Source organism: Oryctolagus cuniculus, chromosome 21 (genome assembly GCF_051225735.1).
Source record: "Oryctolagus cuniculus isolate XC-2025 breed Fujian yellow rabbit chromosome 21, ASM5122573v1, whole genome shotgun sequence".
Taxonomy (NCBI): Eukaryota; Metazoa; Chordata; class Mammalia; order Lagomorpha; family Leporidae; genus Oryctolagus; species Oryctolagus cuniculus.
Genome location: NC_142887.1, coordinates 18,833,786 through 18,859,539, shown reverse-complemented (window position 1 = coordinate 18,859,539; position 25,754 = coordinate 18,833,786). Strand labels below are relative to the sequence as shown.

Below are 25,754 nucleotides of genomic sequence, written 5' to 3'. Positions count from 1 at the left end.
TTCCGGCACCTTTTCCGTCCGGCTTTCCCCTAGGCTCTTCTAGTCTCTCTCTCCGGTATTTTCCTGCTTCTTCCCTCCTAGGTTTCCTATCCGAGTCACGGCACCATTATGTCGCTCCCCCTCTTCATGGAGGAACGACACTAAGCCCTGCCTAGGCTTCATATCCGAGTCACGGCACCATTATGTCGCTCCCCCTCTTCATGGAGGAATGACACAGAAATGACTGTTCTTTTGTCTGCTCGGCCCTCCCCGGGTTTGCTGCTGGTTCTTCCCGGGTTGGCCACCGACCCTTCCACCTCTGTGGAAGGGCGGTTCCCCCTGGCCACTTTCCCCACTTCCGCGGGGGAGCGGCACACCGCCGGCCGGCTCTCTCGGGGGCTGCACAGGTGTTCCTTCAGATAGATGTTCCCTCAGATGTTCCTGGTGCATGTTGTCTCTCTCCTCCTTTATAGTCCTCTTCCGCCAATCCCAACTCGGCTACCCACACGCCGAGTATGCTGCTCTCCTCCAATCAGGAGCAAGATCAGCTCCTGCAGCTCAGTCAATCAAATTGGCGAGAGGCAGCTGCGTAGAAGCTGTTACTCCCTTCTCAGTGCCATATTGTGGGAGAGCAGATGCATAGAATAAGTCTTAATTCCAGTAACTTAGTCTAGTCCGAGTTGCTCCCCACAGGGGGGAAGGCATTTGGTGCAGTAGTTAGGGGTGCTTGAGTTTGGGTCACAGTTTCACTCCAATTCCAGCTTCCTGCTAGCATGCTTTGTGGGAGGCAAGAGGTGATAGTTGAAGCAGTTGTGTCCCTGCGTCTATGTGGCAGACCTGGAGTGAATTCTGGCTGCCCAGCATTTAGGAAGCGACACAGCAAATGGGAGATCTCTCTGTGCTTTTCTGCTTTGCAAATAAAATGAAAACAGATAAATAAAAGTTTTTGAAGACTAACATAAAAAACAATTTTAAAGAAAAAGAGTATTTTTAAGGTTTTTCGATTTTAAAATGTTTTCCATTTATATCATCTCATGCTCTCAGTGTAAGAAACTTGACCAGCATTTTAACTGTATGACTCAAAATAATGGCTTTCTTCAAAGCTAGAAATTCCTTAAAATTCCTAGTTTAGTGGCCATACAAGTCTGAGAAATATTACACCTCCTAATTCTCCCTCCCTTGGCATTCCATAATACATAAAAACATTAAAAGAATGAGACATCCTGCAAGAAAACAGGCTGCTTGAGGTTGTGTAAGCTAGCAATTTTCAAACAGCATTGCCCACAAAATCATTTCAAACACCCCCACTGACCCGAGGATCCCATAAACACAGTTTGAGAGGCTCTGAACTAAATCCAAGCTTCTTGAAGTCCTCCACTCAAGTCACGCATCACATTCGGCAGACGCCCCACCTAACGAAAGCCCTTCCTAGCAAAAGGCCTATGCTGGACACTTCCAGTTAGGACACTCATAGCAGACGGCCTATGCTGGACACTTCCAGTTAGGACACTCATAGCAAACGGCCTATGCTGGACACTTCCAGTTAGGACACTCATAGCAGACGGCCTATGCTGGACACTTCCAGCTCAGGACACTCAGGCAGCACTGAGCTCTGGCAGTCACGTTTGCATGACTTCACTCTCCGCTCTCTCAACCCTTTGGCCACAGGTGATTGCACCAGAGAAGGATCCGGTCTGAGGATGAACCAACCAGACTCTCTCCACCAGAAAGCCCGGCTCTGGGAGGTGTTCTAGGTCTAAAGCTCAAGGTCCCAAACTCCTACTGCTGGAGACCCAGAAACTCTTCTGCTCCTGGTTTCTTCCTCACACTCTCCCTGGTAGTGGCAGAGGTCGTGACCAAAGTCTCGAGGCCTCCATTCTGATCCTCATCTCCTACAGTTTCCAAGTCCCAGAACCAAGTCTTCTTGGCTCTGATTGGAAGACGTCAGCGACTCACTCGCTCTGAAATCAATCACAGAGGTCAAGGGATGCTGAGCCATTCCTGGAGTCAGAACTGATAAAAACGCACAGGGATCTCACACGACTGAAAGCGTGGAAGGGGGTGGTTTCCCAGAAGTTCTATAACCAGAAGAAGGCAGGACAAATTGTGGGACTGACATCCACTGCAGCTGGGGCCATATGACGACTTTTACGGGTCTCAGGCATGAGTCCCTTCACTTCAAAAAATATGTGTGTGACTGTTCATTTAAGGACAAATATAATCCAGGTTGGATTATAATCACGGTTTTTTTTTCCCCCGGTTTTAAAAGAAATTAAAAGCTTTCCATGGGCCCAAGTGTTATGGGTGCCAGGCACTGCACCAATATTTCCAATGGGTCACTTGGCCTTGACCAGGCCTGCTCTGAGTAGAAACTGTTTCCGGCCAGCGCCGCGGCTCACTAGGCTAATCCTCCGCCTGCGGAGCCGGCACTCCGGGTTCTAGTCCCGGTCGGGGTGCTGGATTCTGTCCCGGTTGCCCCTCTTCCAGGCCAGCTCTTTGCTGTGGCCTGGGAGTGCAGTGGAGGATGGCCCAAGTGCTTGGGCCCTGCACCCCATGGGAGACCAGGAGGAAGCACCTGGCTCCTGGCTTCGGGTGTGCACGCCGCAGCGGCCATTGGGGGTTGAACCAATGGAAAAGGAAGACCTTCCTCTCTGTCTCTCTCACACTGTCCACTCTGCCTATCAAAAAAAAAAAAAAAAAACCGTTTTCAACAAAAACCTGTGTCTGCCGGTCACCAGGAATTGCCTGTTCCTGTGTCCGCCCACCCACCCTCCAGCTGGGCCTGAGAGCTCCCGGGGAGGGGCAGCCGATTTTCCTGAAGCAGCTCCCTAGAGAAAGGAGGCCGAGTAACAAGTAGATTACCAGCTCCTTAGTAAGCACGATCTTGTGCATACAGTTTATCTGCCAGAGTGCCTTGATCTGCTTCCAACGTTCATGTTCATTAGTGACTGCCCACTCTCTTAATTGTATGACGGCCCCCTTCCCAAATCTCTCCCTTGCTGTAACCCAACTTACAGTCGTGGCTATTATTTTAGGATTACAGGAAATCAGTAACCTTTTACTTTCTTCCCCAGGAGTGTAAAGAGGGATAAACCCAGCAAATATTTCCACAGAGAAGAAAATCCAAGAATGCGAGAAAGCTGGAAGCTCTTACAGACTGGGAATCAGAAGCCCTGTAGGGACTCTCTGGGGCGGGTTTACCCTACACTACTCAGGGCAGAGGGTTACCTGTCGCCATGGTATGGCGCACACATTGCAATTTTTGCCATATTTGTGTATCGACTGTATAGTTATTAACTTACTTTTTAAGCAACTCACTTTTCCCCCATATATCCTCATAATAAGCAAAACAATTCGTGAGATCAAAAGTTCAAAAAAGATTGAAACCAGCTGTGTTTTTTTCTGACATATTCAAAATTAGCTATTCAAGTAGAAAATACTTGTAGCAGGACATCTTAAACCCTCCCTGAGTCTCCTCAGTCATACACAGGCTCCTGATAGGACTCTTCCCCCTCATCAGCTGTGTGACTCTGGCCAAGTCACTTGACTTCTCTGAGCTTCAGTCTCCAGGCCCAGTTCGTCTGCAGAGGACTATGATTCTGAAGCTCCAGAGATAATTCTCAGCTGGTTGAACTTCGTAAGACCATGTTCCACATTCCCTCCTTCGCCCATTTACTAGCTGTTGCTATCCTGAGCATTCGTTTTAAAATGAGATAAAACCTGGGGCCAGTGCTGTGGTGTAGCAATAAAGCCACCAGCTGCAGTGCCGGCATCCCATATGGGCACCAGTTCAAGTCCTGCTGCTCCACTTCCCATCCAGCTCTCTGCTGTGGCCTGGGAAAACAGTGGAAGATGCCCAAGTCCTTGGGCCCCTCCACCTGCGTGGGAGACCCAGAAGAAGCTCCTGGCTCCTGGCTTCGGATCAGCGCAGCTCCTGCTGTTGCAGCCACCTGGGGAGTGAACCAGTGGATGGAAGACTTTCTGCCACCACCACCCCTCTCTGCCTTTGCCTCTCTGTAACCCTGCCCTTCAAAAAAAAAAAAAAAGCTTTTTAAAAAATGAGGGAAAATCCACACAAACATTAAAGATAAAAATCTATTGGACGACTCATTTTCATTCTCTCTACTCCAAATCTATTGGTCGTTGTTCTAGACTTCTGTCCACCTAAGCGTCAGGAGAACCGCAGGCGTCTGGCACGTGCTGTTCTCCCTGGATGCAATGCTCTTCCTGCAATAATTAACACGTGCTCACCCTCCAGCTCTCAACTCCAGTGTTCCTCATTCAGAAAAGCCTTCCAGCCTCTCGCCACCACTTCTGCCATAAGTCAGCTCGTCTGGTTAAATGCTTCCATATCATTCTCAATCTCCAGAATGTTTCTTTCCTTTTTTAAAAAAAAAAAAATTTGAAAGATCATTCAATTATGTCTAGCCTCCTCTCTGGACTAGACGTTTCACGAGGGTAGGAATATCACTTGCTTCCATTGCCACCATCTTTACAGAAATTTCTATAAGTGCCCAGAACACAGTGGGCACCCGATTTCTTCAATGAGTGAAATTTCCAGGAGGGAATGGCTTTGAAACTTCAGGGAAATCTCATCGCTCTTGCCAACCTATTCTAGGGTATCTCAACCATTCAGTCACAAAATTATCTTTAATGTCTAGCCTAAACTCTTCCTCAATCTTGCAAGAGAAATGATTTCGCAAACAGAGCTATGTCTGAATGCCACGAGAGCCAAGGAGAACCAGAAGCTGCACTCTAGTGGAGCCCTGGGAGTTCCTCGCCCCCGACAGGTGAAAGCCCAAATGTCTTGATAGGAGTTAAATGCAAATGAGGCCCACGTTACCTGGTTCAACGTAATTATCTAAAAGGCCGGTCAAAAATGATCAGACGGCGGTGGTTTAAGAACAAAGAGGAAGGTAGAACATTATTTGAGCAGCAAGTGCGCAGGCAAAATCCATCACGGTTAATTATTTGCTCTTAATTGTCAGGAAGTGAAGGATGGATAGAAGAGGGTTTAAACGGAATAATACTGAGAGTGTTCTTCTACCCGAATGCTACAGCCGAAACTGCAAGGGAGACTTTTCATAATCCATGGGTTGTTAATTATCTAAACACGGGTCCCTCGGAGCTGCCTCAGCGAAGATTAATTAGTTTTTGAAATAATAGCTAAATTGATGCAGGGAAGGAGTTCAGACTCTAAAATAATGGCTGAAAATTAGCCATCCTATTTCTTCATTTCTCTTTGCCAGCTCCTAGAGGACATTTATCTCTGTTGCTTTTGTAGAGAGGGCTCATTAATCAAACAGGCAGACGGGCCTTCCTAAATCTGTGACATGGAATGCAAAAGCAGCCCCACCAAGTGCACAGGGGAAGGCAGGCCAACGACTTTGTGTGCAGACTTCCTGCCGAACGCACGCGTGGCCAGAAGCATCCTTCCCAACACATGTGTGGTCAGGAACAAACCCCGGGCTTTGTTCTCTTCCGCCTGAGCTGGAAAATGGGTCTGGGGATGGAGAGAGCTTCACAGAGTCCACTACCCAAAGTCTGGGATTTTGACCCATGGGTTTAAACTGGGGCTGCTGGTAGAGTCTTTGTTATCCAAAAAAAATTTTTCTATTTATCAAACTACACCCCGAAAAAGTAAGGCAGGTCTTCATTACACTTAGACGTTACGGTTGAGATGGTCTATTAAAAAGCAGAGGTTGTGTGGAGCTGAAGAGTCATTCTTTGAAGACAAGCTGGTGGCTTTGTTTGGGTTTCCCCCAGACTAAGATAGATACACATGGTTAATTTGGGAGGGGACCAGGAAGCACCAATAGGGAAGCTGGGAAAATGAGACAAGGAAAGCTAAGAGCCAACAAAGTGTAAGCTAACGAGCTGAGCTCCACTGTGAGCAATTAGGACTCAATTCTATTACAAATGTGCCGAGAAATCACGGGGAACACCTCAAAATCGTCCCATGGAGCATGTGAACACGGGGACATTTATCCAAGGAGTCCCACTCCTCTCGCCTCGTGGCTCAGTACTGCCCCCAGTGGGTGTTAATTCCCACCAGCCTTCTTCCTGGTGCCAGAGAAGACGTGCAGGTGGACACGGCCCAGAGCTGCAGGTGAGTTCAGACAGACTGAGGGTGATAGTGTGGAGGGCACCCACAACACGTGCTACAGCAGACACCCCCAGAGCAGGAGAAACAGGAGTACCGGAAGTTGTGGTGGCTGTCTCAATATGCCACACAATATAGCACAAAATGGTGGGCAGGAAAAACACACGGAGGTTTCCAATATGAGCCCCTCAGTGAAAGTCAGAAGGGCAGACACCGCACAATGCAGCCTCAACCCGGGATTGAGTGGTTTCCCCTACGTGATGTGTTTTAGAGAAGATGCAGAATGGCTGAGACTCCAACAATCGAGTCTGTGGTATGGGGACAGTTGGTACTTGACCCATGGCCACATCCAAAGAAATATGCCCTGTACTAATGACAAAGCCACGGGGCCTTTATCCTTTCCCTCCTATCCTACAAAGAGACTGAGCCAACTTTGTTTACCCAACTTATTAGCGAGATGAATTATTGCCTTGGGTTTGACTTTCCTAGAAAAAGTCAGAGAGACAAGTATTCATGTAGTTCATCTGAGAGGCGACCCTAGGAAAATAGTTGTCACTGGTGGGGTTCACCAGAAAGCAGAGGCTGAGGTGGAGGTAGCTTGTAGGGTGTCTCTTACTGAGTGTCCTTGGAGGGGTGGACATTTGGCCTGCTGGTTAAGATGCCAGTTGGGGTATCTGCGTCCCCTATCAGAATACCCGGGTTTGCGTCCAGGCTCTACTCCCAGTTCCTGCTTCCAGCTAATGCACACCCTGGGAGGCAGCAGTGATGGCTCAACTAGTTCGCTTTCTACCACCTACATGGGAGACTTGGATTGAGTTTCTGGCTCCTGGCTTCAGCCTGGCCCAGCCCAGCAATTGCAGGCATTGGGGGGAGTGAACCAGTAAATGGAAAACATCTGTGTGTGTGTGTGCATGTCTGTCTCAATTAAATTAAAAACAGTTTAGGGGCCAGCGCTGTGGTGCAGTGGGTTAAAGCCCTGGCCTGGAGCATCAGCATCCCATATGGGCACTGGTTCTAGTCCCGGCTGCTCCTCTTCTGATCCAGCTCTCTGCTATGGCCTGGGAAAGCAGTAGAAGATGGCCCAAGTGCTTGGGCCCCTGCACCCACATGGGAGACCCGGAAGAAGCTCCTGGCTCCTGGCTTCGGATGGGCGCAGCTCCAGCCATTGTGGTCATCTGGGGAGTGAACCAGCAGATGGAAGACCTCTCTGTCTCTACCTCTCTCTGTAACTCTTTCAAATAAATAAAATAAATCTTTTAAAAAAATTTTAAATGAGGAATTCTCTTGGAATCAGCACGTATGGTAGGAAGGGGAAGGAAGCAAGGACGGGCAGAGGAGAGTCTACGCCACAATGCAGGTTCAGCTGCAGCCTCAGTTAACCCTGCAAAGGAGCTCTGGGGCTGGCACAGATCTTGAGAAGTGGCCCAAGTTTAGCTGGGATGGCTAAACCTTCGTAACCCCACATTATCTAGCCATTGGATGTGGCTTTTTCCAGACTCAGAACATCACAGTACCCGAAACAGCAAAAGTCAGGGTAAGAGAGACAATGATGGGAAATGAGATAATAATAAAAGCGTGGTGTTGAGGAGGTTACCACTGTGGGCAGTTGGAGTGACCTCAGCTGGGATAACAAGGGAGCTGAGGTAGTTATCCTCCAACTCCCATCCGTTATTGCCTGAGAGCTAATCCCAAGGAGCATTGCCTCACTGGCACTTCCTGGACACAGACACATTGAGCTCCAGTTACCAGGCAGCCCTAGGGGCTGGCTGGTGGAAGCCATGGGCTAAGCATGCAGACAGGTGAATGCCAAGGGCATGCAGATGGAGCACCAAGAGTATCTGCCAAAACACCAAACTTCTAAGCAAGAAAAAACCTGAAAGGATTATTTCTGACTCCCCTCACAACTGTGGGGCAGCTGCAGCACTTACAGAGTCACCTGGTTTCTCAAGTTTCCTCCTCTGGCCTAAAAGCCTCACGTGGTCTGTGCCCATCTCTGAAGCGTGACCTCTACTCGTCTATGACCCTCCCAGTTATGCAGAACTTATTCCTGTCCCTCAAATTCCCCAGGATCTCGTTCTTACAGACCCTTGCCTATGATGCTCCCTTTACTTGTGATACTTTTCCCGACTTTCACACACTCCTGCAGCTTCCTCAGGGCTCGGCTTGGTGCCTCTTCTTGCAGGAAGCCTTCTCCGTCCCATGTGTCGGGTAGACGTTCTTTCCTTACGATCTCAGCCCCTTGGAACTCCCTGTTAATAGTATCAATATACTGAAGTGTATTTTTATTGGCACATTTGTTTGCCTCATTAGACTCTAAGATTTACAAGGGCAGAAATCAGTATGTCGCTCACCAATATACTGCTGTGCTTAGCACAAATATCTGTCAAATGGTAGTTTCTCACTTTGCTACTCGCTCACATTACATGATAATGTAAGCCCTTCCCAATTTGGTCCAGGTCCCAACCCAACATTTGCTTTGACTCATTATAGACAGTTTCCCTACCATCAGCCATAGAGGATGCCTTTGCTCTCTGATCTACCTTTCTGCCAATGGAATCGTGATTTCCCATGCCTGAGTGCTATGGGAGACCTGACATTTGGCATCTCAAGAGAAAGGATACAATAATTCAGATAAGAAAAGCCTTTTACAACAGAGTCATGGAAGTGAGGTGTGTGGAGAGAGAGAGAAAACGGTTTAGTTAATCCACAAGGAGGAGTGTGAATTTAATGAGGACTCCGCAGTTACTGAGGTGCACACCTCATCTTTTATGGCTGCCTTCAGCAAGAGAAATGGAGATGATAAATCAGAAATCTGAAATCATTACCAAGCTACAAAGATCCAGTCCACACACTAATTGACCTCCAGGAGTGACATTGGAGTTTTGGAATCTAAATGCATCCAGATGTCCAAGCAATCAATAATCCCCAAGGAAGCCAGTCAAATTAGCTGGGGTCTGGCAGACTGTGGCCAGAAAGAAATTGGACAAAGCCTACAGGAAATCCATTTGCAGGCTATGATTTGAATGGAAATCAGAAAACAAGGGCCTGACACCGCATTGCAATCCTTCTGACAATGAATGCGTCCTTTTCCAATAGACTATAAACCCCCTGAGGACAGGAACTCTGCCCAGAATTTACAGATGTATCCCCAGTACCTAACATAGTGCCAGATATGTAACAAACCTTCAATAAGCATTTGTTGAACAAATGAATGTAAATAAATAAATGCAGTAACACTCTTTCTTAAAATTGTGAAACATCGTGTTACTACAATCTCTCCAGTTTTCTCTTTCTCATTCTCCATCATGCAATCGAACCTCTAGCTGGGATGAAGATATGGAGAAACTGCAGCTATTCTATGTTAATGGTGGAAATGTAAATTTGTAAAAGTATTTAGAAAAACTATTGGTCAATTAAACACACAGATACTCGATGGCCCAAGAATACTAGGTATATGATCAACAGGAACCTGCATGTGTGTTCACTAAAAGATACATACAAGAATGTTCATGGTGGGGGGGCTGGCGTTGTGGCTCACTTGGTTAATCCTCTGCTTGCGGCACCAGCATCCCACATGTGTGCCGGGTTCTAGTTCTGGTTGCTCCTCTTCCAGTGCAGCTCTCTGCTGTGGCCCGGGAGGGCAGTGGAGGATGGCCCAAGTGCTTGGGCTTCTGCACCCACATGGGAGACCAGGAGGAAGGACCTTGTTCCTGGCTTTGGATCGGCATAGCTCCAGCTGTAGCAGCCATTTGGGGGGTGAACCAACAGAAAGAAGACCTTTCTCTCTCTCTCTCTCTCTCTCTCTCTCTCTCTCTGTCTAACTCTATCTGTCAAATAAATAAATAAAAGAATGCTCATGGAATCACTACTTACATGGGCCCCATGCTGGAGCCACCAAGATGCCCATCAAGATAGAATAGAATGGATAAAAATATTGTAGTGTAGTCATATGATGGAGTATGAGAATGAACACACAAAAACTACAGGCAACCATATGGATGACTATGACAATTACAATGCTGAGTGAAAGATACCAGACACAAAGCTACTAGTGTGCAATCCAATTTATGTAAAAGTTAAAACCAAGTAAAATAATATACAGACCCCAATATATGATGGTTCTACTTGCAGTTTTTCTATTCTATGATAGTACAAAATAATCTGCATTTAATAGAAGATAAATAAAAGAACATAGTTAAGTAACATTTCAAAATTTCAGTTTGATCTCTTCCTAGGCAATGCAAACTGTAATTCCCAGTCAGCTGTGTGATCATGGGGTTAACTGATTTTCTCAGGGTACTGTGGTGTTATGATGTTGTGTAGGTTGGATGTATCTAATGTATTTTTTACTTATAACATATTCAACTTAGGATGGGTTTTTGGGATGTGACCCCATCATAAGTGGAAGAGTTTCGGTATTTTGCTAGAAGACATGGAGGGGATACCTTCAGTGATGGAAGTGACCCAAAGGGGTTAATGGTGAATACTGAGGAGATCTCGCAATGATCCATTCCTTAGTCTGAATGCTGCTTACATGAATATGTTCAGGGTGCAACAATTTCCTGAATCCTGCAATGACGCTTTGTGTTGTTTGCTTTATGTGAGTTACACTTTGTTTTAAATGTTTTTAATTTAAAAAAAACTTTAAAAGGGGAAACCCAAAATGCCTTCTGAGGCCACTAGATGTACCTGTTATATTCAAGAGAAATGGTCTGGTGGGTCAAGAAATGGTAGGGCCATGATGAACGAGAGGCAAGCCCCTCTAAGAACATGTAAATTCAGATTTTTAAAGAATTCTGTGCTTACCACCAGCAAAATTGACTGCAGGCCCAATTCAGCCCATGTGTATCCAGGTTCATCCCGCATCCCACTACCCACAGTCTGGACACATTTCACAGCATGGCCCAAGGCCTTTAATCTTTCAGCTTCCTGTGCCCCATTCCCCCATGGCAATGACTTCCTCACCCTCCAAGTTCCAACTCAAATGTTCTTGTATTGGAAAGCCTACTTCCCCTCCTCCCTCAGGCATTACCAGTCAAGAGCTCCTCTGTGCTTCCACAATACCGTGTGTCCTCCCACAGAACAGAAGCTCCAAGGATGCAGGGATTTCTATTTTGTAACAAGCAAATCTTCAGCACCTTGGACAGTGCCACACGCATAGTAGCTGCTGGATAGACATGTTGAACGATATTGACTGTAGCTCTGCAACCCCATAATTATGTCCTTTATCAAAACGTATGTGACTATAAAGCCCATAAACAAACATGCACAGCCAGTCAACCTCCCATACTAAATCCAGAAAATTAAAACAAATAGTCCTTTACTTGGAATTCGGGTGGTACTTACAATCTCTACAGACTCCAAAAGCAGTAGATTTTGGAAGTCTTTTTTATTTTATTATAACCTGATGCTGACATCTACTAACTACTCCACTGGGCACAGATATTTTCTTCTGGATTATAAGAAATTATATCCCTGGGGCATTATCCAACTTAGAAGCCTCTTCCACTTAGACCCGCATTCTCCACTTCATCTCCCTCTTAGGGCCTCTCCTTATTTGAGCCTGAGCTCATCCTTCTTGAATTCAGTTTTAAGCACAATCTTTTCAGCCATTTGGATCCTTCTTTTGTTCCACTGTTGTGGAAGACTTTGGGGAGTAGAAAGGGAGCCCAGGGCCTTTGAGGAAAGAAGAAGAGGTATTCTCTCTCTCCACCCACACAGTGGATTACAAAAAAGGAATTCACATTGCCAAGATTAACCCCCTACTAGCTCATGCCTTGTGCATTATTACATAAAGAAACATCTATCTCTTACTGTTAGATTAGCCTTAATACGTGCCACAGGGAGGAGGGGGTGGAAGGAGAAAAATATGTCCCTCCACTCCTCTATCATGATAATCATCACACTGTATTTTGATTAGTTGTAAATAATCCGCTTCCCCTAGGATACTGTGAACTCCCTGAGGGTGCGGACTGTGTTTTATTTTTCTATGCATCTAAATATCCTCAGGGCACTCACAGAGGGATGGAGGTTGGTGCCATATGTGGAAGTGCTCCACTGGGTAGTAGCTGAAAGAAAAGCTGCTGCCACTGGTGGAAAAAAAGAACATTTTAACGAAGTTCATGTTTGTTTCCTGCAGATCACATCTGTCCAAAGTTGTGCACAGTCATACTACACTACACAACACCAAAGGACCAAGAGGGAGCTTGGGCAACTGAAGGCCTGGACTATTCCAGACGATGGTGCTGCCTATAGCTCTCTCAACTGGAAACTTGGGTTCCTGCCCTGCCTCTGCTGTTAAGAATAATGCATTATGCGGAGGGCATTTTGCCTAGTGTGGCTAAGCTGCCAGTTCAGATGCCTGAATCCCGTATCACAGAGCCAGCGTTTGAGTCCCAGCTCCACTCCTGATTCCAGCTTCCTGCTAATGAGCACCCTGAGAGGCGGCAGATGATGGCTCAAGTAATCGGGTCCCTACCACTCATGTGGAAGACCTGGACTGAGTTCCTGGCTCCTGGCCTTGGGAACTTTCTCTAAAACAAATAAAGAATACTGTATTCAAGGTTAAAAGATTTAAGATGCTACAAATAAATTCTCTAGGCTCTCACAGCGTCCACAGGTACTACCAGGCATGAGTTCTACCCACAGTCTAACCCCAGGTGTAATTCCAGTTTATATTTTCTAATTAAAATGTTTCTTTCTTTCTTAAGGCTAGAGGTGGTAACAAAGAGGGAATGCCCTTGAAATCTGCAATAAAGTCATTCTGTGTCAACTGTCATCATGGTGAGAGGCCAGCGAAGCAGCTCAGCGGGGGACCGGAGAGACATGAAAGGCACGCAGACCCAGGTTGAAGGAGATGTCATTAATCAGGTGGAGCAGCCGATAGCGTTGAGGGAGTTTCTGCTCAACAGAATGTGAAATGTCACCCAGGTAGCACAGGGAGAAGGCTTCCTGATGTGTGTTACCTTAGAAAGACCCGCTTTATAACAGAAATAAATAATGAGATGAGGTTGATGTCCATCCCTCCACCACTCTCTGACTCGGGGGGGGGGGGGAGGAGGAGTGGGCAAGTGGCTATTAATAGAGCACTGTATGATTTTGAGCTTCACGGGCAGAAGCAAATACAGATGGCCCCACAGGGGTACGCATCCCACGGACAGCCTAGATGCTAATGACCTCAATCCTGTTAGCCGTCAGAGCAGGGCCTCACTTGGATCCAGGTGTTCAACATCTGTAAGCTGACCTTTATTTTTAACAGGGTGTGGAAGTGAGGGCGCAGGCACAAAGCTTGGCAGAGAGGAAGCTAGCCCGACCTGCTCTGACCAAATTCCCTGTTCTGGAGAGTAGTGGGGTAAAAAGGGCAGGATATGGTCTGGTCAGCCTGGGAACCAAATAAGGTTTGTGTCTGGACAATTTCCTCTTGGAAACAAAACTCACCAAACACTCAAAGCTCAGAGGCCATGGCTGTGGTGCCCAGGAATGGCTAGCTCCAAAACAGTATTAATGTAATAAACCTTCAACACATATATCATGATCACCTACTATATCCCAGGCACTGTGCAAGGAGTAATCTCAGGCTCCCTACATGGGGGAAGACGTTGCCCATTTCTGTCCCATTCCTTCACCATCTGGCTTTCCGGCTATTTTGTTTTATTCTATTCAAGAAATGTTAACTGAACAAGTACTACATGCCAGGCACTGCAGCTGGACACACAGCAGTGAAACAAGACCCAGTCAGTGACAGACATTGGGAAAACGTACCAAATTTGGAGGCAAAGGATTGAGCAGATTGGTTAACCCCTCAGAACATGAGTTTCCTCACTGGTAACATGAGGATGACCCCACCCACTTCATGGGGATATTATGAACCTCAGAGATAAAGGACTTAAAATGGTTTGGAAACTTCAGAATGGTTATCAATCAAGGATGGGGCTAGCATCCTTTTTGAAGGGTTATCTGAAGAATATTTAATGACAGGATTATTTATAGATGAATGGGAGTGGTTAGTAGAACTAGCAAAGGATTGGCAAGACACTCAGGGACTAGTAACAGCAGGAAGATGTGACCACCATGAAGTTCTAACGGAAGAGAAAAAAAAATGTTGTGCCCCTGTAGTGAGTGGCGAGACTGGAGGCTGACAACAGCCAGGATTCTGGAGCTGGCACTGTGGGACAGTAGATTAAGTCTCTGTCTGCAGCACTGGCATCTCGTATGGGTGCTGGTTTGAATCACAGCTCCTCCACTTCCAGTCCAGCTCTCTGCTTATGGCCTGGGAGAGCAGTGGAAGATGACCCCTGCACCCAGGTGGGAGACCCCGAGGAAGCTCCTGGCTCCCGTTTTGGATTAGTTCAGCTCCGGCCGTTGCAGTCATTTGGGGAATGGGCCAGTGGATCGAAGACCTCTCTCTGTATGTCTCCCTCTCTCTGAAACTCTGCCTCCTCAAATAAATAAACTTTAAAAACCTTTATTAAAAAATGGAACAGCCATGACTCAGTAGAGGAGCTGCCTAATGGGCATTGCGGCCACAGGTGGATGGGCACGGTCATTACCAAACTATAGCACAGTGGGCTGTTTTAAAAGGAAGGTCTCACTATTCTTCAGGTACGGTGAGGCCAACAGATCAGGAGACAACTGCCATTGAAGAGATAAAGTTGTTCCAGTTGCTGAGAAAGGGGCATCCCCTGCACACACATCAGAGCCAATCAGGAGGCAGAGACAGTGAGCAGGAAACAAGGGCAACAGGCCCTACTGTGGATTCCACAGGAAGGAACGGCTGAGGCAGGGGAAGCAGCGTTAAGACTGGGTAGAGTGGGTAATTTCAGCAGGCCCTAGCACAGGGGCTGACTCTAGTTCTCTGGTGCATGGCCCTTGAGTGGTTAGGGCAGGCTAGACAGAGGCCCAGAATGTGCAAGGCCAGTAAAGGCAGTGCTTGGGGCTATCGGCTTCAGGCTGGCTGACCTGCACATGAAAGGCATGCCCCTGCAGTGTCCCCTCCAGGAATCAGCTACCCTGGGGACGGCACCCTCCTCAGGGTCAGCAAGGGCCCTGGATGTCAAAACAAAGCATCAGAACAACAAGGCTTGCTTAACACAAGAGGCAGAGGGAACGCCTGGGCTCTCCCTCCTCCCGCTAAACTCCTGTCCCTTGACTTCTCCTTAGCTGAACCCAGCAGGAAGCCTTCTAGAAGGTCAGGGACTTGGCTGTTGCTGCCCATTGAGTTTAGCCTCCCAGAGTAGAAGGAGAAAGAGCAAGTGAATCTAGAGGGCAGATAGATACTCCAGTACAACGTTGTGCATATGTAACAGGAGCCTGTCATTTACACATCCTTTCAAAATAATAAATTTTTTTGAAAGGCAGAGTAGACAGTGAGAGAGAGAGAGAGACAGAGAGAAAGATCTTCCTTCCATTGGTTCACCCCCCAAATGGCCCCACGGCCGGCGCGCTGCGCTGATCTGAAGCCAGGAGCCAGGTGCTTCCTCCTGGTCTCCCATATCGGGTGCAGGGCCCAACCACTTGAGCCATCCTCCACTGCACTCCCAGGCCACAGCAGAGAGCTGGACTGGAAGAGGAGCAACCGGGACAGAATCCACGCCCCAACCAGGACTAGAACCCAGGGTACTGGCGCCACAGAGGATTAGCCTAGTGAGCCATGGCGCCGACTCAAAATAATAATGTTATCCCCTTTATTGAGCACGTATTAATTGCCCATCACTGAATTAAGTGCTTTACATACCTTTTAACTTAATCCTCATTACAAAATGTATTGTATTACTGTCTGCATTTTACAGATGAGGAAAGGGAGGCTTAATGGGGTTCAATGATTTGTCTAAGATCACACAACTGGATTGGTAACCAGACCTGTGAAGCCCCGACACCCACAATCATAATCACAATGTGGTCTTTTTAAAAGTTTATTTATTATATTGAAATGGAGAGAGATGGGGGGTGGAGAGAGAGACAAAGAGAGATTTTTCATGTGCTGGTTCACTCACCAAATGCCCAAAACATCCAGGACTGAGCCAGGCCAAAGCCGGGACCCAGACTTCCTTCTGAGTCTCCCATGTGGGCGGCAGGGACCCAAGGACCTGAGCCCTCACCTGCTTCCTTCAGGTACACATTAACAGGGTGCTGGGAGGGGAGCCAAGGCAGGACTCAAACCACACACTCCAACGTGGCGTGGGGGCAACTCCACAGGGTGGCTTCACTGCTAGGCCACAAAGCCCACCCCTGCCAGGTACCCTTAGCTGGCTGACTCTGTTTCTTCTCCCTGTTGGTTTTTGAAGGCTCAAAGTTCACCTTTTCCATGACGACTGTAAGCACTTCAACCCTCTCCTTTTGTAAGTCTAGCTTCACATACTCATATGACATCATGTTGTGTATCTTATTTCATCTGGTGTGTTAACTGCAACTGCTCACAACCAAGTGCAAACTGCCTACCCAGACCTCCAGCAGTGAGAATGACAATCCCCAGAAGGTACAATGGCTCCAACACAACTCAAGTTTACTTCTCACTGAAGAAACGACAAAGCAGGCATTAAGAGTGGGACGCGCCTTCCAGACATTTACTCAAGAACCCAGGAGGACCTTTCCATCCCCTGGCTTTTCCATCCTTGACAATAAAGAGGCTTCAGAATCAGCCCTTAAGACATTCTGATCTGGCTGAAGAGCCCATGAGAGTATTTTAGGCATGGAAAGCCAAGACACTCGGGAAAAAAAAATCTAAATGAAAGATCTCTGTGAGTGAGATCCCAGTAGAAAGAACGGGCTATCAAAGAAGGAGGTACCTTTCTCTGAAGGGAGGAGAGAACTTCCACTTTGACTATGACCTTGTCTAAATAAGATCAAAGTTGGCAAACTCAAAAGGCTTCCATAGCCTTGGCAACTCATGACTAGAGCCTAGGGAGATTACTGATGCCATAAACAAGAGTGTCAATTTGTTAAGTCAACAACAGGAGTCACTGTGCACTTACTCCTCATTTAGGATCTCTGTCCTCAATGTGTTGTACTATGTGAATTAATGCTATAACTAGTACTCAAACAGTACTTTACACTTTGGGTTATGGTGTGGGTGCAAACTGTTGAAATCTTTACTTAGTATATACTAAATTGATCTTCTGTATATAAAGAGAATTGAAAATGAATCTTGATGTGAATGGAATGGGAGAGGGAGTGGGAGATGGGAGGGGTGCGGGTGGGAGGGAAGTTATGGGGAGGGAAAAGCCATTGTAATCCATAAACTGTACTTTGGAAATTTATATTTACTAAATAAAAGTTAAAAATATTAAAGAGAAGAGAAGAGAAGAGAAGAGAAGAGAAGAGAAGAGAAGAGAAGAGAAGAGAAGAGAAGAGAAGAGAAGAGAAGAGAGGCTTCCGAGGTCGCCAAGTGAGGGCAAAAGACAAGGATTACGTGCGAAGGTTACTGTGGGCCAGGTAGCCCATATAATTTGCTCGCATTCCACTGGCTAGACCTCAGCTACACGGTGACACCAGCTACAATGGACACTGGGAAATTTAGTCTATCTGTGTGCCTGGAGAGGAAACCACAGTAGCTTCCTGATCAACTGCTCCTCCTGCCACACCACCTCCCACTTACCCACGGATACTGATGGTAGGTGTTGAGTGTGTGCGAAATTTCCCCAAAGTGTACCTTCCCTTCTGGAATGTTCCAGGAGCTTGTATTCTTGGACCTTGTAGTTTCTGTATTTACAGTGATAGCTACTTAAAGTCTGCAGCACTGCCTGACACTATCATTACCCTGCATGCTCCCCAGTGCTTACAGACTCAGGGAGAGGCATGCTTGCTTATCCATGGATTAGAAATGAATACAACCCCCTAGGCAATCTTGCCAAGGACTAAGAAAACGATATAAAGAACGAAAAGCCTTCAAAAGAAGATATTACTCACGTAGTCATCCAGGACCAGGTCTGAAAAGGAGATAGGAAAATACCATAAGCCAATTTCAAGCAAATGTCATCCAAGACTCTTAAGAGGTTCCCTCTTGTCAAGTCTCCTTTTATGACACATTGAAAATTTTAGGGTACATCAATAAATCATGATTTGCCATTTCCCGACAAAGCCCTCCCTGCTGTGAAATTCCAAGTAGCTAATCCCTAGAACAGTATCTTCTAGAAGATTTCACTGAGTATGGGCTCTGCTTATCTTACGTTGCCCTTTATGAAAAGCAAGAAGCCTTGCCCTATTCACTGCCAGCAGGGGATGCACGATGAAGTGAGTTTTTTCCTCACGTGGGGAATACATCACACACAGCGTTAAATGCCTCCCCTACAAAGAGGAAACAATGTTTCATGCAACACTCTTCCTATGGGTGTTTTTTGTTGTTGTTTTTTTTGTTTTTGTTTTTTTGTTTGTTTGTTTTTTTGACAGGCAGAGTGGACAGTGAGAGAGAGAGACAGAGAGAAAGGTCTTCCTTTTGCCGTTGGTTCACCCTCCAATGGCTGCCAGGGCCGGCGCGCTGCGGCCAGCACACCGCGCTGATCCGATGGCAGGAGCCAGGAGCCAGGTGCTTCTCCTGGTCTCCCATGGGGTGCAGGGCCCAAGCACCTGGGCCATCCTCCACTGCACTCCCAGGCCACAGCAGAGAGCTGGCCTGGAAGAGGGGCAACCGGGACAGAATCCGGCACCCCGACCAGGACTAGAACCCGGTGTGCCAGCGCCGCAAGGTGGAGGATTAGCCTAGTGAGCCGCGGCGCCAGCCCTCCTATGGGTGTTAATAACTGTTTTTGAGAGAACAGAGGGGGCAAAGAAGGGATTCTGGAGGGAAAATAAGATGAAATGAACTGAGTTAGGGGAAGATTAAAAAGGTGTCTTTACCACGGGACTTTTCAGAACCTTTGGTTTGCCAAATCTGGGTTGGCTGTGGAAGAGGATCATGGGTTGACTGGGAGACAGAAACAGCCACCATCTTTCAAATCAACGTGAGATGACAACAGGGGGCGAGTGTGCTTGACACTCACCTGCATGTCCTACTTCTGAGTTTGAAAACAAAGGCCTCTGCTCAGCTGGAAATATTTCTGCTTGGGATATTGGATACATTGCCTGCCAGTCCATTCTAAGTCAGAGACTTTGGAAAAAACTCCTAGTTCAAGCTAAGAACAGCAGAATTGTTGAGGTTAAAACGACTGAATTCGGGGCTGGTGCTGTGGCGCAGTGGGTTAACGCCCTGCCCTGCAGTGCCAGCATCCCACATGGGCACCGGTTCTAGTCCCAGCTGTTCCTGTTCCAATCCAGCTCTTTGTTACAGCCTGAGAAAGCAGTAGAAGATGGCCCAAGTCCTCTGGCCCCTGCACATGCGTGGGAGAACCAAAAAAAGCTCCTGGCTCCTGGCTGCTGGCTTCAGATCAGCACAGCTCCAGCCACTGTGGCCATCTGGGGAGTGAACCAGCAGATGAAAGACTCTCTCTCTCTCTCTTTCTCTCTCTCTGCCTCTCCTTCTCTCTGTGTAACTCTTTCAAATAAATAAATAAATCTTTTAAAAAATACCTAGATTCAAATCCTGGTTCTTCAGTTCATCTGCTTGTGCAATCTTGGGTAAGTTAACTCATTTCTCTGGACACCATTTCTCAACATTCCATTTCCTTGCATGTGAAATGGGGTTAATACCAGTATCTTATTATCAGAGTCACTTGCTGAAACACTGAGATAATTAAGTGACATAGTCTCTGGGAAATACTAGGTTCCTACACACAATGGCCTCCCCTCCAAAAAGATTAGCTATAATCATTGTTCCTCCAATGGAAGGAAGACCTTTCTCTCTGTCTCTCTCTCTCACTGTCTAACTCTGCCTGTCAAAAAAAAAAAATCATTGTTCCTTTTTTGTTTGTTTGTTTGTTTGATTTGACAGGCAGAGTTAGACAGTGAGAGAGAGAGAGACAGAGAAAGGTCTTCCTTCCATTGGTTCACCCCCAAGATGGCCGCTACAAATCCAGGAATCCGATCTGAAGCCAGGAGCCAGGTGCTTCCTCCTGGTCTCCCATGTGGGTGCAGGGCCCAAGCACTTGGGCCATCCTCCACTGCCTTCTCGGGTCACAGCAGAGAGCTGGACTGGAAGATGAGCAACAGGGACAGAACTGGCCCCCCAACCAGGACTAGAACCTGGAGTGCCAGCGCCGCAGGTGGAGGATTAGCCTAGTGAGCCACAGTGTAGGCCCAGAATCATTGTTCCTATAGCATGTTATACTGCCAAGATTTCTTTGACATCGGAACCTTTTACATGGAACATCCGTCAGCATTTCAAGGAATCTGCAGAATCAAGTTTGGGAGACGGTAATGCAGAGGGCATCCTCTAAGACCACAGGGAAATCACGGGGCCAAGGTGGGGTGCACCTAGGAGTTCAACATCCTGAACATGGTCTCTACACCCATCTCTCTGAATCCACAATGGTACATCTGGAGATGGGGCCAACTGCACCATTTGCTAGGTCTACTTCCAGATTCTTGGTGCCTGGTTCTCTGCCACCAAGTCCCAATCCCAGCCAGCACTGGTGACGTCAGTGTTCCTTTGTTCAGCACGAGGCCTAGCTGGCTGAATAGCACGTGAGACTTCTACACCCCACAGATGATCTTTACATACACCACCTGAGGCCAACCTGTTCCTATCTCCTTCTGGGATTTATTCTGCTCTCCTTAGTAGTGTGCCCTCTTCTTTAAATCCACTACGATTTTTCTACTTGAGGGGTTCTAAGGGATGATCTGCCACCAAAGGCGATTGCAGCAAGTTTCAATGTGTGTCAGCGGTACAATAATTATAGATGCTTCACTTCCTTGTAATGAAGACTGTCAGAGGTGTACTAAGAACCTTGTAAGGACAGCCTCATTTGATCCTTATGAGAACTCTATCAGATAGGTCTAACTGTTGTGCCCATGTTACAGATGAAGCGAATGAGGTTCTAAGAGGTACAATGGCTTACTCAAAGTCTGTCAGTAAATTCTGACCCGAACCTGGGTGACGTTTCCTGAACATGGTTCATCGACTTCACACCATTCCCCCTTTCAGCGATTCCTCCTTTCTTCTTCCTGTTCTCTGCAGTGAGCTCCAAGGGGCAGAAAAAAAAACTAGATGGATTTAGGCAGGGAGGGGGAAAGCCAATTTGGCACACTGATTTTCGGAAAAATCGCTTTCAGCCCATTCATGTTCAGCAAATTGGCCTGCTACCAATAACAGATCTAGTAGTTGGCAGGTTATTCAGGAAAGTCAAAGTGAAGAGTCATAAAACATAGTGAATTTATTCCTTAAATGTTTTCCTTTAACCTAAAACAAAGCAATGCTATTTGCTCACCCATCTTTTGATGTAGGGAGAAGGCTTTTTCTGGGAGCATAGGAACCCTAATGGAATTATCTTTCCTCTTTATTGCATAAATCAAAACCATAATATACTACTTTTGATATCCAATTCCAATTTGTTTAGAGTGGAACATTTTAAAGGCACATGTGAAGTAACCTGAGCATAGCAGTCTTGCAGATTTGTGATGCTTTGGGCCAATTTCTCAGTTTTTATCCCCTAATTTGACAGCATTTCTTAATCAAATCCATGTTTTCAAGTCTGTTCAAAGCACTTGACTTAGTGCTCATAGAAACAACTGCTCTCACTCTTGTATGTTGTCTGGGGTTTCAATACTTAACTAAACTGTGTATTTGAAACAGAACAAAGAGTGGGAGTCATGCTCTTGCCCCAGCTGTCTGCCTGGCCCACTCTCTCACTGCCTTTAGATCTTGGCTCAAAGACTACTTTCGCAGTAAGGAGGGTCTCTGATTACTCTACTAAAAGTGGCTCGCTGTTCCCTGCATCACTTCTAACCATCTGACATATGAAATATTTTGTTTGTTTAATGTCCTCTTGCCCCCATTAGGATGTAATGGGGGTGTCAGTCAGTCTATGATGCTCGGGGATGCATATTCCTAGTCCCTGGTACAATGTTTGTAGGATATCATAAATAGATGTCAAATGAGTAAAGAGATGCTCCAAAATAGTGATAAGGGCCCAAAGGTGATACCAAAGAGATATTAAGTTTCTTCGGTTCAAAAAAGAGCCACCTAACTTTTTTTTTTATTACTATTTGACAGGTAGAGCTATAGACAGTGAGAGATAGAAAAAGAGAGACAGAAAGGCCTTCCTTCTGTTGGTTCACTCCCCAGATGGCTGCTATGGCCGGTGCTGTGCAGATCTGAAGCCAGGAGCCAGGTGCTTCCTCCTGGTCTCCCATGGGGTGCAGGGCCCAAGCACTTGGGCCATCCTCCACTGCCTTCCCAGGCCTCAGCAGAGAGCTGGACTGGAAGAGGAACAACTGGGACTAGAACCCGGCACCCATATGGGATGCTGGTGCCACAGGCAGAGGATTAACCAAGTGAGCCACTGCACTGGCCCCCACCTAACTTTGAGATCAGACACCTACCTGAGAGGTCTACCGAGAAAAGTGTAACCTAATCCTACCACCCTCAACTTTCATCTCACACTTTAGCCTCTTCCAAGACTGTAAAAGAAGGCAACCAAGGCATAATGAGCAACATTTTGTGGTTACAGGTGGCTCCCAAGCTCCCCCTATAGGGTGATTTGGTTGATGGGATATTTCGTCCAACCTGAGGCCCAGTAAGAAGAAATATTTCTCTTTGTTTTAGTTTTCTACAATTTTTCTTCTCAGAATGTGCTGAAGTATTGATTTCTTTATATTTATTCTGCTTGGGGTTTGTAGGATATCATAAATCTGTGACTTGAAGTCTTTTAGCAGTTTTAGAACATTTGCAACAATGAACTCTGTGAAAACCTGCCATATTCTTCTCTTCCTCTGGGACTTCAATTAGACCCTCTCACTATGTGTTCCAAGTCTCTGTCCTCTCTTCTGAATTTTCTACCCTTCTCCATTCCTGATTCTGAATATTTTCTTCTGACTTATCTTCCAACCCACCAAGTCTCTCTTCAAACTGACCTGCGGTTAAGCCTGTCTCTTGAGGGACAGGCGTTTGGGACAGTGAGTAAGTCGCTGCTTGGGATGCCTGAGTCTCCTGGAGGAGTGGCTGATCAAGTCCCAGCTACTCAGGCTGCTTCAATTCCACTTCTGCTATGAACATTCTGGAAGGAAGGAGATGATGGCTCAAGTACTTGAGTCTCTGACGCCCAGGAGACCCAGATGGGAGTCTCTCAGTTTCTCTCTCTCTCTCTCTCCTTCTCTCCACTCCCTCCCTTCCTTTCAAATAAAATAAATAATTTTTAAAACCCTATCTACTGAATTCTTAACTGCAGTCACATTTTCATTTCTAGACTTCCAATTGATTTTTATTGCTTCTAGTTTTCTATCCAAACTCTTATCTCCTTATCCCTGTCAAGCAAAGTTATTATGCAATTGTTGTTCAATAACTCCAATACTTGAAGGACCTGAGGGTATGTCCATTAGTCTGTTGCTTTTGCTGTTTGTCATTTATTTTGTCTCATCTCCTTATGTGCCTGATTATTGTTTTGTCGCATACCAAACATTGCATTTACAAGCTTGCTTGTGTAAGTAATTTTTCTGCAGGGAGAATTTATACACGTTTCCCTTCCGGAAGTCCCCTACAGGAACTAGTTATCTGGAGTTACTGAAGTTCAAATTCAGAGATTGCAATGAGTCAATAATGAGCTGTAGGGGGCCGTGGCTCAATAGGCTAATCCTCCAACTAGCGGCGCTGGCACACCGGGTTCTAGTCCTGGTCGGGGTGCCGGATTCTGTCCCGGTTGCCCCTCTTCCAGGCCAGCTCTCTGCTGTGGCCAGGGAGTGCAGTGGAGGATGGCCCAAGTGCTTGGGCCCTGCACCCGCATGGGAGACCAGGAGAAGCACCTGGCTCCTGGCTTCGGATCAGCGCAGTGTGCCGGCGTAGCGCACCAGCTGCGGCAGCCATTGGAGTGTGAACCAACGGCAAAGGAAGACCTTTCTCTCTGTCTCTGTCTCTCTCTCTCTGTCCACTCTGCCTGTAAAATAATAATAATAATAATAATAAGCTGTAGGGGACGGCGCCTGCAGTGCCGGCATCCCATATGGGCACCGGTTCGAGTCCCAGCTGCTCCACTTCCTATCCAGCTCTCTGCTGTGGCCTGGGAAAGCAGTACAAGATAGCCCAAGTCCTTGGGCCTCTGCACCCACATGGGAGACCCAGAAGAAGCTCCTGGCTACTGGCTTCGGATCGGCACAGCTCCAGCCATTGCGGCTAATTGGGGAGTGAACTAGCAGATGGAAGACCTCTCTCCCTTTCTCTGCCTCTCCTTCTCTCTGGTGTAACTCTGACTTCCAAATAAATAAATAATTTTTATTTAAAAAAAATAATGAGCTGTAGTCTACTCCAGAATCTGTTCTACTTCCATTTCATCCCCACCTGTAGGACGTAGCCCTCATTGTCCCAAGCAAAAGTAAGGAGGGTTCACCAAAGCTCCTTTCCTTAGCAAGCCTGACCCCACACTCCCTGACTCTGTGACGGGGTTAAGGTTGCTACTCAGCCTCTTAGTCTTTCATCACAATTCGACTCGCCAGATACCGGTCTCATCTTCCTGGCCCCCAGCAACGAGACCTACTGATGGGTTTCCAATAGTAGGTAGTAGCTCTGTGATGCTTTAAAGGGCTGGTGTGTGCATATGAATGTATCATGTAGATATGCACATATATGCATACACCAGCATATGAAAAAATGAGTAATGGGAATGGGACACCACATCGCAGACAAAATATATTCCTATTCCACTGAGTCTGTCTGGTGGGAGGATTGGTCCAAAATACATTGTCTGCCATTAGCAGAGGCAGAGGTCTCCTCACTTGTGGCGGAGTGAGATGCAGGAGGCATCTGGTGCACAACCCCGGAGGAGGTGCTCACTACCAGGCGCGTGAGATGCAGGGCCACCCCTGGAGAAGGCGCACTACGTCCCCCCTTTGCCTCACCCTCCTCCCAGCCCACACCTGCCGATGTTTGCAGGGGCTTCTATACCCTCCTCCCAGCCCACACCTGCCGATGTTTGCGGGGGCTTCTACACCTTAGCAGATGCAGCTAGAATCTTTAGCTCAGAAAATGAAAACTGGGCTTGAAGACAGGGACTTGTCTTCTTTAGTTCCTTCTAAGTTGTTTAACTGTTCTTATAAAACCAGATAGTATTGTTGACTCTACTCTAAATGCCTGACACGTATTATCTCGTCATCCTCACAGCAACTCCACTAGGTAGACACCATGTCATCTCCATTCCGTGTGCAAGGAAACGAAAGCACACAGTGAAGTGACATCATCATATTTCTTTTTTGTTTTTTTTTTGGTTTTTTTTTTTTTTTTTTTTTTTTTTTTTTTTTTTGACAGGCAGAGTGGACAGTGAGAGAGAGAGACAGAGAGAAAGGTCTTCCTTTGCCGTTGGTTCACCCTCCAAGGGCCGCCGTGGCCGGCGCACCACGCTGGCAGGAGCCAGGTACTTATCCTGGTCTCCCATGGGGTACAGGGCCCAAGCACTTGGACCATCCTCCACTGCCTTCCCTGGCCACAGCAGAGAGCTGGCCTGGAAGAGGGGCAACCGGGACAGAATCCGGTGCCCCAACCGGGACTAGAACCCGGTGTGCCGGCGCCGCAAGGCGGAGGATTAGCCTAGTGAGCCACGGCGCCGGCCATCATCATATTTCTACAACTGATGGGGCACGGAGCCAGATTTTGAACCCA

The 25,754-nt window shown here is 47.0% G+C and overlaps 1 long non-coding RNA gene across 1 annotated transcript; it reads right to left on the bottom strand.

Annotated features, from left to right (window-relative positions):
* Positions 1-273: 273 nt before the first annotated feature.
* On the bottom strand, positions 274-5,355 carry LOC149119844 (uncharacterized). Its single transcript, XR_016227138.1, has 3 exons — positions 4,823-5,355; positions 4,231-4,360; positions 274-885 (listed from the first exon to the last, which is right to left on the bottom strand). It is a non-coding gene; the product is annotated as an uncharacterized LOC149119844 (long non-coding RNA).
* Positions 5,356-25,754: the final 20,399 nt, after the last annotated feature.